Source organism: Microtus oregoni, unplaced genomic scaffold, assembly GCF_018167655.1.
Source record: "Microtus oregoni isolate MIOR12 unplaced genomic scaffold, Mior012 000001F_ref0000356, whole genome shotgun sequence".
Taxonomy (NCBI): domain Eukaryota; kingdom Metazoa; phylum Chordata; class Mammalia; order Rodentia; family Cricetidae; genus Microtus; species Microtus oregoni.
In genome coordinates, this window is record NW_024543060.1 from 80,395,524 (window position 1) to 80,416,288 (window position 20,765).

Genomic DNA, 20,765 nt, shown 5'->3' on the forward strand with positions numbered 1-20,765 from the left:
AACTGCGCTGGGCTTTATAACATATCAGCTTGGAACATATACATAGAAAGTATCTTTTTTATAATGAAGGCAAATTCTCATACACTTTACATTATTTTTTGGATTGTTTGCAAAGTTCCTTTCCAAGTGTTGAATTTGCTGTTGGATTCCATTAGGTTCTTAAGAGTTCAATCCCTGGTCTACAAGAGCTAGTTCCAGGACAGGAACCAAAAAAGAGTTCAATCAACTTTACTGTGTGTGTGCATGTATATATGTGAGTATGTGAGTGTGTTTTAAGATCAACTGTGATTTTTCAAAAAATATCTTTCTTTTCTGAATTTAAATTTTACTTTTATCTGAAGTTATTCTCTTCCACTTGCTTCCTCAGGCCTTTGTCCTCTTCTAAATTCTGAAAATTGGATCCTATCTTCACTGATTTTTTTGATTTTAAAATATCTATATCTTATATATGTATATATATATGTCAATTATTTGTAAATAGTATTTTCATTCATCTTACTAATAAAATACCTACACTGTGAAGCTAGAAATGGTTTTAATATCCCCAGTTTAATATAACTAGAACTTATTGTATTCCCTAGTTCTAATGTATGACTTTTTTATTTATACTAAATAAATAAATATTTTTGTGGCTTACAAAAATATTTGAGTTTTAATTTCTAAGCAATTTCATTTTAAAAACAATCAAACATACAAAGGTTTTATTTTATAGACTATATAAATATTTACTACTAGGTATTTGATCAGTGTTTTTGATTTTCCTATTGCCACTTAAAACACTAATGTGTCTTTTGGTAGTAAAATGATAAGATACTCAAAATACATTCAATTGTACTCTCTTTATTATGTTTGATCTTTCTCTTTTTATCTCTTTTATTTGCCTCTTTTGGGCTGATAATGATCTGTTAAAAATCTTATAATGCTGTTTCACTTATATTTATTTTTACATTTATTTCTTTTTTAATCTTCCAACAGTTGATTAGAGAGAATGTAGACATTTTTTTTTAAAGGCCCCACTGTCATGAACATAAATTGAGGTTTTCTAACCAGGGCATAAACTGAAATCAAAGCAGGAAATAAAAATATCCAATAGTGTATTAACATTTTCCACTCATTTGCATACTGACAGTGCAAATACAGCTGGTCTAGAATGTACAGACTCTCAAGCAACAGTGTTCAACTTTCTTCATCCTCCATGCTAAGAGATATAAGAGCTTAAGAGCCAAACAATACCAAATGCATAGGCTTCAAAAACCATCTAAGTTAAGGCCTTCAATAGTCTTTGCTAAAATACACCTGAACACTGGCAATAATACACACAATAATACATACAATAATGTAAAGTATATTTATTTTTTTAAAAAAAAAAACCTTAGTGGAGTAATTCTGGCAGGGACACTGGAAGAATGGCAGGGTATCAGTTTAAATCTTGGTATTAGCCAATTTGTTTCAGCCTCCTTCAAGTCCATGGTCTGAGACCTAAACAAGGGACCTTCCCCTAAGCTGAGAGCTTCCTAACATGCATGTAACTGTGTTATGAAGAAAGAAGACTTAGGTGAAATGGGTTTATTTATCAGAGCTGCCTAGGATCTCAACTGCCTCATGGAATCCTGGGAAATGTTCATGCATAAGGATTTTGCCTTAGCTGACTTAAACTGCCTCAGAAAATGGTACATTATCAGCCCTTGTGAAGCCTTTAAAAACGTTAAAAAAAAAAAAGAAGAAGAAGAAGAAATCAGGTTGAAAAATGGATTACAGGAGGTAAACATGGCATCTGCCTTTAGAGCTGCCAACTCAGGAATTGTCGCAATTATGAAATCTTGCAGAAGTTACTTTTCTTTCTCCAAACCCAGGCGATGACATTCTTGACTCTGGATCTGGCAATTTTTCAGCATCACTGTCTTGTGAATTATCATCTGTTCCATCTAATTCTGGTAAATCTACATCCTCATTACCACCCAAGTGATCCATCATCTCAGAGAAACGGTCAAAATTGAACCCATCTTCGTCTGAATCCCCCTCTTGGTCTCTCCAATCGTTGAAGTCCACACTAAGTCAATTAAGCTTTGCCCTCTCCTTTGTTAACCTAGAACACGATTGGCCAGATTCTCCTTTCCGCAAACAACAGAAAATTGATCTGTTTGTTCTTTTACGCTTGGAATCATTTGGATCAATAGAGTGAAAGAGATCAATTTCATTTAAATGCTTAAAATCATCACTTCCTCCAAGACAATTGAAAGTAAGTTTGGATATTTCAAAATTTGCATTAACATCTTTACTGTCCTCAACACAAAATTCAATGAATACCTAGTCTCTCCAATCATACCTCTTTGCAGAAGTAGGCTGCAAGGTAAATGGGACAGGGGGCAGGTGAATGGGTGGGAGGGTCTCACTGGTAGCTGGAGCAGCTTACAAATTGGCCCCTGGCCAGCAGCTACTCCAGCGTTTTCTGCCCAGTCTTTACATTTATTTTTAAAAGTCAATTTTTAAATGAATTTTGATGCCTACTGTACCATTTTCCTATAAAGGCAGATTTTCAGCTTAGCCATTGCCTTCTATCAACCAAAAAAATAATCTTAAGAATTGTCTTAGTTTAAATGCCTTTTACATTCTGCTTGTTTTTGGCTAGCTTGTTTTTGTCAGTCCCCTTGTTTCCATTGTAGCCAGAGACTTGAGCTATTGCCTGCCACGTTTGCTTACGTGTTCACAGTCATCCTTCTACCTTGTACTAGGAATGTTTTCCTTTAATGAATTTTCTCCGTGCATAATTATTCTACTTCATTATTCACTAGAGAATAAAACTTCCATTGCATTCGAGGCTTATTAATTATTTCCCCAGCTTTGCAAACCCTGTTACGAAGCTGCCCTATCTCGAAATATCTAGACTTTTCCCCAATTTCAGTGCCTTCTGTTTTCCTGTCAATGGTCTACTTCTTTTGCATTTTGATTAATGATAGGATCTGTGCTTGGAGGAGATGGTCACATTAAAAGCATTTACTGGAGGAAGGCCTTCTATTCTTTGATTGTTTTCTTCTTGGTCTTGAAGCTAAATGGCCTCAGTGACAAGAATGCTTAGTCCCTTCTCTTTTGTCACCCTTGCATGAAAAATAATCATTTTGGTAGCTTAAAGAACACTTACTCTTTGAAATAAAGAGAACTGAACATCCACAAAAGGAGAAAGTGTCCCCGAGCTCCCCACAAGTGTTGGAATGGGGGCTCACTGCCCTTTGCTCCCCATGAGTGTTGGAATGGGGGTTCACTGCCCTCTGCTCCATCTGCCTTGCAAATGTGTGGCTCACCCCCGAGATCTGCAAGAGACACAGCACGGCTAAGGACCAAAACTCAGCCTTGGCTGGAAAGCTCCATTACACACGTCAGCAAGAGCTGAACTGGCTGACCATGACAAACACTTGATTGTGGACTCCCAGGCTGTGTTGATGTAAGTATAGTTCATCTTACTGTTGAGATCAATGAGAATACAATTTCTCAGTCCCAAATCAATAGCTTTCTCTGCTGTCTTTCCCTTTACTCTTCGTCCTACATTGGGAGGAAAATGATATAATTTTCCCCAACCCACTTATTCTGGGAAGGTGGCATTCTCTATACATACTACTCTATGCATTCATGTTCCTTCAAAACGCTTCCACTAGCAAACTGAGGTTAAAAATCTCAAACACAAAAGCAAGAAAGCAATGGCTGTTTTTAATATTCTATCTTTTTCTAGCTTACAGATCTATGGTTTTGACTGTTAGTGAATCTGTTGACAGATTTTTCCTGTCAGGAAGGAAACTGGAAATGGGATGATTTTCTTGAGCATTCAAAGGATATGGGTTTATTCTAAATATTCAGTTTCTAAGCATGGCTAATTTTACATAGATTCATTATACTGTGGTTAAAAAACATACTTTTAGGTTTTTGTCCCTAGACTTCTTTTTTAAAAACTCAGTAGCTTATAATTACTTACAATTGATTGTTTCTTGAGCCTCCATCAGAGCTGAACAAAGGAAAAAGGAAAACATTCCTGTCCCTTGTGCCTGTGGAGTAGGCCACAGAATGATAGAGTGAGTTTCAAAAAATACACAGAGGTCACACTTATAATGAGCTGGTGTCAAGAAAACAATTAATTAACAGCAGCAACAACAACATGACAATAGAAATTAGAAAATACAGTGAAAAATACAACAAAGATATGAAGAAAATACCAATTCAGAGAAAACATCCTCGGCCCAAAAATGATGCACTTATTATAATAATTACGTAAGGTATTATAAAAATTACATAAGGTATTAACTGGCTATGCTTTAGACATTTTAGGATTAATAGCCACTTGTCTCAAATTCCTTATTTACTAGAAATGTGGTATTCATTAGGCCGAGGTCATAAGTTCAATCCTTATAGGAGTTGGTCACACAGTATTGGGTCAAGCAGAGCAGTGTATGTCTTTTCAAAGACTTATCTTCTAGTGCTATGACAGTATTTATTAGACAAAAGCCTATGAAGGAATTTATTACACTCTATAAGCCTCAGATTCTTCTTATAAAACATAGATGTAATAGCCTCTTATCTTCTTATCACCAAAGAATGTAAGGGAAAATGGAAAGTATTTAAAACATATATATAAGGTTGATGCCATTTTCACCATACTTGCCTTGCCCAGCATCTATCAAACTATATGTTTGACATACCAGAGCAAAAAGCACCTCAGCTATTTTAGGGCTAGCCTGATCTCAGTAGTGAAATCCTGTAATTTAAAATATCCGCCTTGTTTGTTCTAGGATGTTGGGTCTGGATACCCTATAGTAAGCTGCTCAAAAGGAATAAAGTCGAGTATCTCTGGTTGTTGTGGTTTAAAGATGAAATCACTCCAACACGCTCATATGTTGGGGCTTAGACCCCAGCTGCTGCTGATGGCACTATTTTGGCATATTCTAGAAGCCTTTAGGGGTGGGGCCTAGATTAGTGGTAGTGAGTTAGGGGTGGGTGGAAAGGGTAATTGTGAATGTTATGACTGTTCCCGGGTCAGCTCTTCCCTTCCTGTCTCCTGTCTGGTAGTGTAGCCTCTGGTATACTGCTGCTACCATGATGCTCTGCTTCTGCCTGGGGCCAGAAGCATAGAGACCCAAGTAACTTTGGATTGAAGCTGCTGAAACATGCAAACGACAATGAGCCTTTCGTCTTAAGCAGTACTGAAAATTGAACTGACACAGTAATTCACAGTCCAGTGCTAGTTTTCCTCATGAACAATGTGCTCATTAATATGTTTACCATAACCTTTTAACCATCTAAAATATGACATTTCTTTGTAAGTTCAGTATAAAATGCTGAAAGAAACATCCAGCGGGGACGTGTTCCCGGCCAGTGAGGGCTTTCTAAATTAAATGTTTAGGCAGAAAAATAGTAAAGTAGTTGAAAATTTGTTAAATAAAGCAGACATAGTTAAGCTCTTTTTAAATAAGAACTGTCATGTCCAAGTAGCTATTTTATTAAAACAATACTTTCATTTTACTTTAATATTATTTATCATCCACAGACTCAGCCATCAACATTAGTTTTAACACACTTAGCATAACATATTTAGACTATGCATCCACACTTAGGTTTTTACCCATTTGTGATCATTTATGTTTTATTATGCTCATTTCTTGTAGTCTTAAGATTTATTTGTTTGTGCCTCCTTTTTTTTGAGGGGGGCTCACCCACAGCTGCTTCGGAAGTGGCATCAGCGTAGCAGAGCCGGTGGAATAAGACACAGCCTTTTCCTACAAGGTCTCAGAGTTTTGCAGAGCCCAGGCAAAAATCCTGACAGAGATCATAGACTCAAAGGAACAGCACTGCAAATACTGGCTTGCACGAAGCTAAGAACTTTAACACGATAAACTTTTATTTGTTTATTTTCCCCTTTCAAGATGTGTTCCCAGGAGGAGTTAAGATAAGAAAAAACAAACAAGATTAAGCAGAAACAATGGGTGCCAATGAAGACTTGGGCCTCTTTCTGAGTGGTTAATTAAAAAAAAGGTCAGATTAGGGTAAAATATTAAACAGGTTATCTTAGTAAACTACTTCTTAGTCTGGTAAATAATTAACATCTTTCCTCAGAATTCCAGAAAGAAATGCCAAAGCTCCCTTTGTAGCTGTAGGAAAGCAGTCCTCAGTTGAGGAAGTGACAACATAAAATATCGCTTAGATTTGAACTGGGTAGGGGCGTGTTTAAGAAAAATGTCATAGAGGTGGGTCAGGGAAGTACAGTCTTGTACTTTCTCGCCCAGGGTGAGGGATTGCACATTGAGATCAGGAGAGCCTTGTGGGTAGAGAACAACCCAGGTATAGGACTCAAGTTCTCGACGATTATGGTCTTGGGTTGTGGTTAAAGATGCAAGAGTAGAAAACCATCATTCCCCATTTTCCTTAACTTCAACTTTGTGAATTTGCCTCCCTACTTTGCTCTTTTATGCCAGCCTAAATTGTTGTGTTTAGGACTTTGCTATGGGTATGTCTGTGCACACACATATGTAATTGTGCAAATAATCATATATTTAGATACATTAAAATTTTAAATGGGATTATATTCTTTAAAAATCACGAGCCAGAATACATCCTCCCTTGATTAAAATGAGGACTGTATTAAAAATAGAAAAAAAAACAACAACAGCTCTTGGTGGGGAGAGAATGCTATTGTGTCTGAGGTAGCTTGTAGCATTTTTCACACTTTGGCTGATTTTTAAAAAAAGCATCATTAGAACTAGAAATAGGACCAGACTTTAAGTCTTAGGATCCAACCCTAGGACCTGTGCTCACCAACCAGGTACTATGTGCTAAAAGAATACAGTCTTCAAAAATAGTACCTCTAGCTTAGGCCAACTGCTAAACATGAGCTCATGGGAGATATTTCATAGCATTAAAAGCACGAATGAAGGTAGTTCCTCCCATTAAATGTGGGAGTCTCTTGGTTTGTACTGAGAGTGGTTTTTTTTTTTTTTTTGCGAGGTGGGAGGTATGTTGTATGTACCAGGGCCATGCTCCGCCACTGAGCTCCATACTGCTCTTCTCAGTCTCTTCCTGTCTGTAAAACCTAAGCCCCTTTCTGCTCAGCTCACAGAACACCCATTCTGTGCTACAGAACACAGGATTTACAGGTTCTCTGAGCATGTGCAACAGTCCACGAATATCTTAAATTTGCTGTCTGTCATTTTATCTTCTGGCACTACATAGCTAATTGGTCTCTGCATTTGGTTAAAATTGCATGCTGGGCATGCAGAGTGTGGCAGCCAGGGATGAAAGAGTAAAATGAGAAAGGGTCTTGCAAATAGTAGTTTGAGGAGACCAAAATACTCATGGAAGGAAGAATAGGATCTATTAAGAAAGCAGAAAGGGCATAAGGGAGACAAAGTGAGCATCTCATTGCAGAGAGCATCCCGAGTTGAACAGGGATTTAAGTCAACTGAAGTTATAGCCAGACCTATTTCCTTAACTTGCCGATTTTCCTTTCTTTCTCATCCAGGTGTTTTGGGACAAAACACCATAGAATCAGTTTTGCTCTTGGAGTATGTTGCTTCATCCTTCATAGCATAGCAGGATGGAAGTGGCTCTATAGAGATGCAAAACATTACTCCACTACGTGCTTATTTTCCTACTTCATTAGAGAAGAAAATTGCCCCATTCCTGGAATGCTTCAGTATTTTTCTACTGAGCTGACCACAAGAGCATAGGTCTTCTTGACGTGGCAATTTATTTCAGAACAGAAAGGGGAAAGCTACAGAGCATACTGCCTAAGCGACTAACTTCTTACCTACTAGAGACGGAGGTCAGTGCTGGGAGCAGTTCTCTTTTAGCTGTTTCCAGAGGCTTTTCTCCAGTGGCATCGTGGGCACAGAGATAGACTTTTACTCCTTTCCCTCCCCATAAATTAAATCAATGGGAGATCTGTGTTTATGTTAATGACCGAGTGTGAACTTTACATGTTAGCAGAACTATTTGATATTATTTTTACTAGCTTTGTGCGAAAAGAAGTTGTAAATATCTGTGGTTATGTACATCTTGCTTGTTTAGCTGTTCTTATTATCTAGGAATAAAACAAAGGATTCCCCCAAACATAAATTTGGTGATTCCCTGATGCCTATAGGTTTCTTCTGTGCTATATAGATCCGTATTTTTAATGTTGAGACCCTAATTAACTTCAGTTTATATCTGTGAAGTGCAAGTCTTTACTAATTAAAGATAGAACAATTGGACATGTCACCAGAGTTGTGGTTGAATAAATCATATTTTTACCCAGCCAACTCAAAGCCCTGGTAGTACTTTATCATAAAGACTGGCAGATACACAGTGACTTTGTTTGTAGGTGATTTCAAGATCTTGGTCATTTGATTGGAATGACAAATCGTCGACATTCTCATAAATTAACACATAGATTCTGTTCCTTTGCTAGATTGTGCTTATCCGGATTAATGGTTTTTCCACTGTCTGTAGCTTCTTTATACCTTCCATTGGTTTCCTCCCATGGAGACGGTGTTTTATTTATATAGTAATGATACTATGCCACAAATTGACTACTGCTCTTCTAGTACTCAATTTATTGTTTTGGTACAGGTGGTCCATGATCTTGTGCAACACATAAATAGCACTAATTTCGAGGACTTTTCAATTTAAGATGATGGTCTCTGTTTGCAAGTTAAGGAAGCTTGTATGAGGTAGGCAACCAAGCTCATTTGGTCTCTACTTGAAGTGACCAATTATGTAAGGACTTTCTTCTGCATCTCAGGTACCTAATATGTCTCACTTAATATTTATAGCTCTAACCATGGCTAGCTAAGGTTACATGCAGTTTTTAAATTTAAAAGATGCTTGCACACAATCTCAAAGTAATTAAGATAACTTTCCCCAAGTCACCCAAACAGGTCACTGAACAAACACTTCACCATGGGCTGATTGCTTTCTAGATCATGTAGCATTTCTGACATGCCACAATGGACAATATTAAGTATTTTGATGTAGGCATTTTGCTAAGAGCATAGTTCTCCAGAATAACTCTTTAAACCTCCTCAAACGCTAGTAGATAACACTATTAAAAGTGATATTTAAGATACTGTTTAAAAGCAATATTTAAATCCTCTTTAAAATAGAAGGTCCAACGTGAATCAGATGCCACTGAGTCATTGGCTACCATCACCCATTTTAAAGTAACTTTGGCATGTTCTCTCTGTGCCAGTCACTGAGCTGGATGCTGGAGGCAACAGTAAGCAAATGGGAGACCAGACTTTAGCACTGATTTCCTTGTGGTTTCACTGAAGAGTCACTACTAAAGAAGCTCACAACTGTATGCATAACTAATCACATTTACTATGACCCCCTTTTTACGGGATAAGTGCACAATTGCAAGAGGCTGAAAACATTACACTATGAGGATGTGGGCACTTCTGTGCTGTAGGAGAACAGCCTTAAAACAATCATGAAAATTACCTTGGGCTTGTTATGATGGTGAAATGATGCCGATTAACACATATGATGCAGTGATTATTTCTAAGTGTTGTTGTTAAATATAAACACTGTTATGATTTCATTTGTGGTTTATTATGGAAATTGTTTTCTCTTATTTTTCCATTTTTGACGTATGTTTATGGCTACAAGACTTTTAAAAGTGAGAGCAAAATATCTCCAAATGTTAAACTATTTCTTAAGAGATTTGACAACCTTCATTGTGCATGTGTGTGAATGTGTGTGTGTGTGTGTGTGTGTGTGTGCCTGCAAGCAAATACTGACTCTTTTCTTCTCTGTGTTTGGTTAACTAGCTTTGTGTTTCTGCATTTCTGGTATGCGTGGGCTTCACATTTGAAGGAGGAAAGAGGGACAAGTCAGAGACAAACATCTTCTCTCCTGGTTTCTGAATAACAGGTTTGATTAAAAAGAAAACTGAAAGCTCATTCAACCTTGAATTAATGCTTCCAAGATTAGGACAAATCTATGGGTCTTAGGATTCCAAGGTGCTAGATCATTTCTATACTCACTAAACAATCAGACTAAAAAATAAAATGAAAATAATTTTATTGATCAATCACAAGTATGCAGTCCTGTTGTCAAAGGATCAGAAAGTTTTATGTTATACTTTAAGTGATGCAAAGTCATGTATTACACAATAAAATATGCTTAAATCTTTGCTCCACAAACCTTACTTAAATATACTTATTTGATTCTCCTGTTAGGGAAATAATATTGGTAATGCATTTTCTTAATAATTTTAAAAATGTACATTAAAAAGAAACTAATAGTTATCCAAAATCCCATAGCACAATGACAAACCATGATTCTATTTTGTACATCTGCTTCTAGCATTTTAATACACACATATAACTCCTACTGCAGACACATGTATGCACACACAGTACATAAAGACATATATTTATTATGATCATAAGAATACTTTATATTTTTACATATACTGGTACTTTCAGATATCTTATATTAGGTGTATTTGGTGTCAACATCTTAGGTCAACCTATTAGCTTGTGATTGACTTTCAAGTGTTTCCATTTTTCCTGTATTATATGAGGAGATGTTGATGCCATCAACTTGAAGGTGGAGTTGATTCAGCTGCCTAAGTAACGTATCAGAAATACATGGACTATAAAATAATGCTCCCTCATCTACTTCTCTTCCCTCTGGATGTATACATCCCAAACTCCCTCATAAATAAAGCCTTCTAGGAAGGTTTAAGAAGGCGATCTGTTTTAAGTAACATGTAACAATAAGAGTTTTGAAGTGGAAATCATACAGTTATCTTATTATGGGGTGTCTTGTCTTTTGCCCTGTTGCTGCAGAACATGAGACAAAAATGCAATTAAATTTAATCTTATTTGTTCTTGATCGTTGTCACTACCTGGAAATAATTACAACCACACTAGTATCAAAAAGGCAGAACATAAGGAATAAATTTCAAATGTCACTAATACCAGCATTTCCATTATAAAGGTTTTATGAATACTAGCTAGCCTCACCTGTCCATCAAACCTACATTCCCATTTGCCTCTATCATATTTAATTGCCCAGAGTTACTGACTGAGAGCGAATAGGGCTACTCATGTATGCTGTTGCTGTTGTTTGTGAGGCTATAAATCAACAATAAATTGTGAGCCTGCAAAAGTAATACATAGGAAGAAAACCAAGTGACTTCTTCATACGTGTGACATGAAAGCAATAAAAGTTGATTTGCAGCATCTCTGGCTCTCTTTGTTTACTCGTCTGATGGGGTTAACATATAGGGCCAGCTCTAACTGGTGTGATATGGCCAAGTAATGATAGCCCGAGGCCAGAGACATGGGGAGCTGACGTCCTGACATTTATTTTCAAAATAGCTGAACATTTTCCAGGCCCATTCTGTCCGTTCTGCTGACAACGGTTCTTCTGTTCGCCATCTAGAACGAAGACATTCTTCTCCACATGCCATAATTGAGGATCCACCTTAAAACCCTTTGAAAAAGAAAGTCCTTCTCAGCCTCACACTGACTCTCTGTTTTTGCTTTCTGAAGAAATGAATGTGGCTTGGAATTTTTATGATTATAAAAAGAAGAAGCGATTTTTAAAAATCCCTTATCTTCTATTGAGAAGTGGACTCTTTAAAAATAGTTTTAAAATTCGAGGTGGAATTTAATAGTTGCATTGTTATCTAGCGTGTCCATGGGTTTGGGGTTTGGTCATGAGCACACACACACACACACACACACACACACACACACACACACACCAAGAGAGAACAAACAAAATCTCCCCGGACCTGGGCCTATATTACCAAGATTTCAAAGCCTAAAGCTGGTGAACTCGGAAACCAGGCAAGCCTGGATATGAAAATTAGTAACTTTTAAATATTTTCTAGTCTTTCAATGTTTTATGCTATTAAAGCATTAGCTAGGCAGTAAGGTTCATTATAACAACAGCTGTAATTTTAAGCTTACAATGTCCTGTGGCTATGAAACATTTAGATAAAGAACTATAAAGAGGGTGGGGCTTTGCTTTTGTATAGAGGAGAAGGCAGGCAATGTGCAAGGGTACATTCTGGAAAAATGGCCAGGTGAACCATGAAGATTAAGGTTAAGGCTTTGGCACTAGATTGAGTGTGAGACAGCCTCAGTAAGACGTGGCATCCAGCCAGGAAGTGGCATGATCACCGGGAGAGGTGCACTGAGTTGGGTCAACCTAGATGAGGAGGGTACTCTAGGTGAGGGAAGGAAGTGAGGGTCTGCCTGTATGTCAGAGAAAAAGTAAGTCTGGAGGCTGCTTAGTTTGATTCTTTCAAAAATAAAAGAGACAATCAGGAATTGGGGGGCTTTCATGTAAAAATGGATACCCCACTTGGATACTTTCATCAGTGTGTGGAATTCAGTTTTAATCTACACTGAAATCTTTTTTTTTTTTCCCACCGTATGGCAAACCTTTTTAAAATATCATTTTCATGATTTCCTTTTACCTATTACTCTGATACTTTTGAAATGTAGACTAGGCTTTGGATGATGTAATTCCTCAGCTTGAGAGAAGATGGGGAAAATACGGGCAAATTCTAAGGCCTTTCAAACATATCATTTGAACAGCCAGATTCAACGTAATTTCAAGATATTTAGTGCATATTATTTAACTACATGTCTTTACCAGAGGAAACGATAATGCAAAATAGAGATAAATATATAGCTTAATAACATTTAAGTTTTATTGTTTTTTTTTTAATTGACTGTGATTTATCTTCAGTGTATATGTTATTTTACACCACAAGATGCTGTTATTTACAATATGCAAATATTTTTGTTTTCCTTTGGGGAGTTTCCAAATAGTCTTCCCCTAAGATTAGGATATACAGTTAAATCTAGGTAGGCCTTTCAAGGACTGTCTCACTCCCTCCTTCTTAATAACCCAACACAGAACTGTGCTTGACGACCTCCATGGTGACATCATCACTGTTCAAAAAAACGCTTCTGAAAGTCAAACAGCCTTGAAGCCAACCCCATGCGCTTGGAAAATATCAAAGGGGTTGAGCTGCTTAAATAATGAAACAAGGTCATTTTCTGAGGAAGCAGAAAATGTTTTTTATTACTCTGAAAGGAACTTTGGAATTGAATCAAAAAATGAATGGCAGCCCATCCTCCTCTAGAAGTTGTGTTTAGATTATTAAAAGGGTTTGGCTAGTGTCAGGGAATTAAACGGGGACTAGACTGTGCCATTTCAATGTGAAAATGCCTATAAGTCTCCATAAGAAAACCGCACATTAATATTTATTTGGATATCTTTACAGTGGTTCCCAGAGCAAATCTCTACAGTAATAAGACATTAAAGTGTGATTTATTCTCAATAACCACAGAAAAGTTGAATGCAGATTTCGTTATGAAATAAGTTAATCATATTCAAATTCTTTAAAAAGAATTTCAACATCTCTCCCTCGAATAGCCGAAAAATTTTAGGAATTGGATTCTAAAAAATATACTGAGTAAAATAGGAATTCTATGGATTTGTGTTTTATTTCTAACTCTATTATGTAACTTTGTAGTTAAATTTCATAGACTGATGCATGGGAAATAAAATAAATGTCTTCTTTAATATATATCTCCCATATAAATTTAAAATGTGGGTTCATTGAAAGTGTTCCCCATAGTCAAAAAGTAGAATTAGTTTTATAAGAGGAAAAAAAATCAGGGACAGCTGTTTTCCCTCTAATGTCTTCATTTCCCCTTCTGTGTTCAAATAATTGTCTCTCCAGTGAGTTACATATTTTACTTGGGCTTTGAAAATCAGCTTTAGACACATTCCAAAACAATTCTACCCTTGGATAATCATTAACAAATGTTAATGTTAAGGAGCCTGACCCTTCTAGACAGACAGCCACCAAGAGGTAATGGCTTTATGAGGCTTTCCCCATAGAAGAGATTGCATCTACCCTTCAGGCAGCTATACCTCTTTCTTTGCATTCCCCATGCAACTGATTTATTGGTTTTCTAAACTTCGGTACCACCAACATCCTGATAAGGAAAGCCTCTATTGCTTACTGTGAGTCACTTAACCCAAAATCAAGATAGGATTTGAAATATTCCCCAACCAGGCAGAAAGCTAGAAAAGAGCAAATACTAAGATTTATCTGACTTATGTAAATTCCCCAGCTGTGCCCTATGAACACCTCAAACGGATCCTCTTCTGTTAGATTAATCTCTAAATGGATATAAATCATGTGATAGTTTAATCTTCTCCAGAACTGTCTATTGTAGAACTTTGTACAAGACACGTGTCTCGTGACACTGTCCTAGCTCATGAGGACTTTTGTGCATCTGCAAACAGATTTTTTAAAGCTGCCTAATACAGTGGATGGAAGGGAGTAGAATATATTTAACACAGAGCCTAATTAAAAAGATGGGTGTTATTTCTATTTTTGCAGCCACTGTCACATCCTTTTTAATATGATCATCCTCAAACCTTTTCACCCACCAGAGTCAGGAAACTGGTTATTAAGGAACTAGGAATAATAATTAAAAAGAAAAGGTTAGGGTAAGCAGCTGTCTGTTATCTTCTTTCTACAGGAAACAACAACATAAAAACCAACCAAGCAACCAAAGAACAATGAGAGATGCTTAAAAGAAGGCCGAAGGGTACCCACCTGTAGAAAAGGTATGCCATGACAATTGAGAATTATTTCTAAGAACAGAAATTAGAAAATGATATTTTGATGTCTAGTTTCTAGGGAAATTTTCAGAATTTCACAAGGATGACTTCAGCTGAGACTTCTAGCAATAGTAGGGAGGGTAGGTACCTGAACCGGCTTTCCCCTATAATCAGATTGGTGAATACCCTAATTGTCCTCATAGAACCTTCAGGCAGATGCAGATATCCACAATCAAGCACCAGGCTGAGCTCTGGGAATCCAGTTGAAGAGAGGGAGGACAGATTATGTGAACAAAGGAGGGTGGTTAAGATCATGACAGGGAGATGTACAGAGACAGCTGACCCAAGTTTTTGGGACTCCACAAAACTCTAGATTGACAACTGTGGAGCCTGCATGGGCCTGAACTAGGCCCTCTTCATATGGGAGACAATTGTGTTGCTTGGTCTATTTGAGGGGACTCTGGCAGTGGGACCACAATCAGTCCCTGGCACATGAGCTGGCTTTTTGTAGCCTATTCCCCATGCTGGATGTCTTGTTCAACCTTGATGCAAAGGGGAGGAGCTTGGTCCAATTTCAGCTTAATGTGCCAAGCTTTGTTGACTCCCATAGGAGGTCTTACCCTTTGGGAGGTGTTGGTAGAGACTGCTTGTTTGTTCCTGACCCCCCAAACCCAAAATAATCACGTGGAAACTATATTATTTGCAATACTTTTTGACCAATAGCTTAAGCATCTTTCTAGCTAGCTCTTATATGTTAAATCAACCCATTTCTCTTAATCTGTGTATTGCCATGAGGTCATGGCCTACCAGCAAGATTCTGTCCAGCATCAGGCATCTGTCTCCTGTGGAGGCTACATGGTTTCTCACTGACTCTTCCTACTCTCTCTCTCTCTATATATATATATATATATATATGTATATATATATATATATATATATATCTTTTAACTTGGCGATATTCTGCTCTCCCTTAAGCCCAAAGCAGCTTTTTTTATTAACCAAGGGTAATAAAACATATTCATAACATACAGAGGAGAATCCCACATCAGGGGGGAGGGGATAGGGAGTGGCTTGGGAGGGAGGTGGCGATGTGTTGGAGGAGATGTGAGAGGAAGAATTGTGGTTGCAATGTAAAATGAATTAAAAAAAATTAAAATTGAGAATTAAAAATAAAAAAGAAACTATAAAATGAAAGGCATGATGGAATGTCAGTTAACAGTCTATTTTTGTGAGCATGACTGCTATTTGGAAGCAACTGATGAAAGCTAAAATACAATCAGAAGAACTAAATGGAATAAGAATCTAGGAGGCCCTACAAAGAAGGTTAAAACAATTAGACTCCTGCGGAAAGTCAATTTCCATATAGTCAATCAAATATACTAGTTTTCAATTTCTTCATAATATCAAGAACTCAGTAGTCTAAAACACTTATTTCTTATCTCCTAGTTTTAGAGGACAGAAGTTCTATTAAACTGAGTGATTGGGCTCTTGTCTCAGGATTACACAAGATTGGCAGGTGCTTATGGGCTGAGTTCTTATTGTGGACATGGAGTGGGTTGGGAGATGGGGCAGGTGGGAGGGATCAGCTTCCAAGCTTAGTTAAGATGGAGGAATCATTCAAGTCCATGCAGCTGTAGAGTTGAGGTCCCAATTGCTGGCTGGTTTACTTTAGGCTCATAGAAGCCACCTTAATGATGCAAGAATACATTTACAGTAACTACACCGAGGGACTAGGGAGTTGGAAATAATCTAGAATTTTGCTTATTAAAATGATTCTTATAACATAACTAGATGGTAAAAGAGAGTTCTTACATGCACTAAACCCACCAAGGGTTTTAGCAACTTGAGCTAAGGCAATGCTACACCTAGCTTGCTACACACTGGGTCCTGGTTGTGTTTTCAACACACAGAATTTTGACAACAACAACAACAACAACAATAATAATAACAACAATAATTTGCTAGTTGAAGAAATGATGGCTTCAAGGGGTAGAAAAAGTGTTACAATTTACATAGCTCATAGTTTGGATACCCAAGATTTAGACCCAGATTTCACCAAGGCTAAGAATCACCACACAACCTAGACTTCAGTTGAATGGCTAGGGACTTAGTTTGAAGGGTCAGGGTGAAGATAATACAACTGACTTTTTCCTTCTGTTTAAACATTTCCATATTACAAGCCTCTGCTTTGATTTGCTCTGTGTGTTACATGTATACTGTATGTTGTCTTTTACCAGAGACTTGTGATGAAATACACCACACCACATTCAATCCTTATAGAATTTTCCTGGTGTTAGGGATAAGAAAATTGAGATTGCAATTAACTATCTTGCACTAGCCCTGGGAGCTGCAGAGCAGCAGATGTAGACTTTGGATTCCACGTTGTCTAACACTGAAGGATTTTGTTACACTCTGTGGTTAACCTTAGAGTACCAATGTCAATATGCTCATAGCTCTAGGAAGCAGAAGTTGTGCTTCAGTTATGATGGAGCGCTCACACTTCATGCATCTGAGGCCAGTTCTGCTACTCACCTGTTTCTCTAGCATCAGCTCCCTAATGGCAGAAAGGAGAACATTACGTTTGGGGGGTATTAGAAAAATTAATGCTTTATAAGAGGTCAAGATTGTATATACAAAACAAAACAAACCATTTTTTTCATTTTTTTTTTTTTAGTCTGGGGCAACTGCATGACATAAACTATGCATCAGTTCTCCCTTGTTCTTTGTGTAATTTCTAGGATTGAGACTTTATTTGACATCACGGCACCCCAATACGTCTCCATGGGGCTAACTAACTGGTAAGGAGAAAGAACTGTGAAGACCTTGAGTGTGCACGCAAATAGAAGGCGGCAAGAAGGCGGCTGAGAATGTAGGTCACTTGTTGAAAGGGTTATCCATGGTGGCTGATGCATATGACAGATAGGTAGAGTTTCTTACTTGGAAGTAGGGGAGACAGTGATTAACATAGAATCTGTGTGTGGTAGTAAAGTTTGAAGCAATGAATATATTGATAGCAAGTTACGTCCTGTACTGGGTTACCCAGCAATTCATTAAATATTTAGGAAGCCTTCCTAGGCCTCTAAAGTGCAAGGTGTCAACAAAACACGAAGGTAAAGCATAAATTATTGCTCTGAGAGCGTGTCTGTCTGCTGATAGAGGAGAGGAAGCATGTGAGCATTGAGGACTGCAAGTGGGAAGTCACACAGGAAGTAACAAGGCTCTGATGATGACATTCAGAGGGGGAAGATAAGCCTCAAGCTGAGAGGAATTGGAAATGATCTGTGGGGATGGATGATGGCAAGCTTCAAGAAGGGCAGGCAGCTGGTGAGACATTTGGGAACTGAATGAGAGATACAGAGTGCCTTACTTAGGGTTTCTATTGTGGTGAAAAGACACCATGACCACGGCAGCTCCTATAAAGGAAAACATTTAACTGGGGCTGGCTTACAGTTCAGAGGTTCGGTCCATTATCAACTTGGCAGCACATGGCAGACACGGTGCTGGAGAGGTAGCTGAGGTTTCCACATCTGGATTGGCAGGCAACAGGAAGAGACTGTGAACCCCCAGACCTGGTTTGAACTTCTGAGACCTCAAAGCCCACCCTGAGTGACACACTTCCTCCAAACAAAGCCACACATACTCCAACAAGGCCACACCTCCCTATGGTGCCAGTCCCTATGAGCCTTCAGGACCATTTTCATTCAAACTATCAGGAGGATACTTTGGTCCACCAGATATGAGAGCGATTATTTACCGTCATTAGAGAATTGATATTCACAGTGGCGATAAGAAGGTACATAGGAGAAACACTTGGTAAGTTATCAATTAGACAAATTCTGGTAGAAAGAATTTCCAGGAAGAAAGAAGCGAAAATTAATTAAGGCTTTGGCTTCAATGGGCAGGGAGCTGGGGCTAGTAGTAGAGACATTGATTCCAAACAGAAGTATGGGTTTTTTAATTTTTGCTCTTCCTTCCTTCCTTCCTTCCTTCCTTCCTCCCTCCCTCCCTCCGTCCCTCCCTCCCTCTCTCTCTCTGTCTCTCTCTCTGTCTCTGTCTCTCTTTCTCTCTCTCTCTCTCTTCCTTCCCTTTCTTTTCTTTTTTTCCCCACAAACTCTATTTTACCTAATGGTTAGCCAAAATCATCAGGAAGGAAATACAGTCTGGATCAGGGCTGCCTGCAAGAGGGTAAGGGAGGAAAGGAGTGGTAAGAAGAAAACTTTGTCATCGGTTTTCCAGACAGCTTTCAATCACCGGTGCCTGGACAGCTTTCAATCACCGGTGCCCAGAGTTCCACGAGCTCTTTGGGCACACATGGTGGTACAGTGGCATGGAGCTCATACAGTCTCAGCGACAGAAGCAGCTGTGCATACTTCTTCTGGGGGTTAGTGACGGACATTGGGACTGTGTAGAAGCTGGGACTGGGTTCAAAGTCCGTTTGCATCAGAGGTCATGCAAGACCACAGCACCTGTCTGTTAGGATTCAAATCCTCAATGTCAGGCAGAATCCCCTCATTCTGTCTACTTTATTTTGGTCATGGTTCTGCAGGACATTTTTGTATTTGCTTGTCAAGAAGATTGAAACCCTTTGGCCCATGCAAAAGTTTAAGGTTCACAAACAAAAAGATGGAAACAGGACTTAAAAAAAAAAACTAAGGGGAATAAAAAGAACTGCTTTTTTTGTCTCCTTCTATTTCACAAGGACAGGGGTGTTAAAATATTATGGTAGCACGTGTACTTTTAAAATTACAACTATATTTTTAAACAAACCATTTGTTGGTGAAGCAACTGCAAAAGACATCTAAAATTATCATGTCTATATTTGATTCATAGAATTGCATGGTTATAAACGAATGAATAAATTCACCCAGACTATGTTTATAATTCGCATGTACGTTGTGATTTTGTAAGCCTAGCTTTATCCTGGATCACATTTTCTTTAAAAAAAAAAAGTTATATAATGTGAAGATGAACACTTTTAACAATAGCAGCAAGTGGCATGAAAATTAGTTGCTGGAAAGACTAAGGCTTCCTCCTGAAAGTCACTAGGGTTAGAAAGAAAGAAGAATCAGACACATACACTGAGGATGCCAATAATAATACCTTATAATACATAAGAACTAATGTCCATAATACATAAGAACTAAACATTTCAATAAGGCTAAGCTTTGAAAGGTTGTTTGGATGCACAGACGTCATTTTGACTTTTAAAATCCATGCCACTGAGTTCGTGTGCTTTGTATTAAATTTTATTCAAAGTTTAAAGTTCTGATTTTAAAAAGTATTAAATGTGACTGGCAACTGACAGCTAGAGGCTACAGATATACTAATATTATTACTAATTATACTAACACTAAAACTATACTGAATGCTTTTGAATTCAATTTTTGATTTGGTTTTAAATTCTAAATACAATAAAAAATAAGCTTAAGAGACTACTACTTTACATTCTCTTTTCCCTTCCTCTTTCATCTCCTTCTTTGAACATTTATTGAATTTGTTATGTATTTAGGAACTGAATTCATTGTGTATTAGGTTTGTGCTAACCCTATGAATCAATATCCCTTTAGGAGGATCAAATTGCTCCTTCAAGCTCGAGATGCCACTCACAATGCCCTATCCATAGATGGTATAAGATTTTATCATGTTAAGAAAGTGTTTGGTAAGGCTCCAGACATTCCCTCAGAATGCACACAAGTCTGGGAGGAACCAGGCTGAGAAACAACCAGGCTGCTGCATACAGTGATGTGATGAATTTAGCATAAGGCCCTTTGGAACAACAATCAGGGCTCTCTTAATTTAGTATTAGCAAGCAGGAAGACTGGGCAGAATAAGTATGACCTCAGTCTTGAAAGCCGCCAAAATTTCCCTAAACATTTATCTCATGTTGCAACCATTTAATACAGTTCCTCACGTTGTGATGACCCCTAATCATAAAATTATACTTCATATAATTCTGCTACTGTTGTGAATTGTAATATAATATCTGATATGTAGGATATCTGATATGCAACTCCCAGAAGGATGTCAACCCACAAATTAAGAACTGCTAATTTATCTCTCTATGGAGTCAAGCATTCTAATCAGTGTGGTCTTATGTACATTCCTTCCTACTTCCTTGAAAAGATAAAACCCAAACTGGA

General features: G+C 37.8%; 1 pseudogene; it reads right to left on the minus strand.

The window, feature by feature from the left end:
- Nucleotides 1–1,794: 1,794 nt before the first annotated feature.
- LOC121463725 lies at nt 1,795–19,021 on the minus strand (annotated as a pseudogene).
- Nucleotides 19,022–20,765: the final 1,744 nt, after the last annotated feature.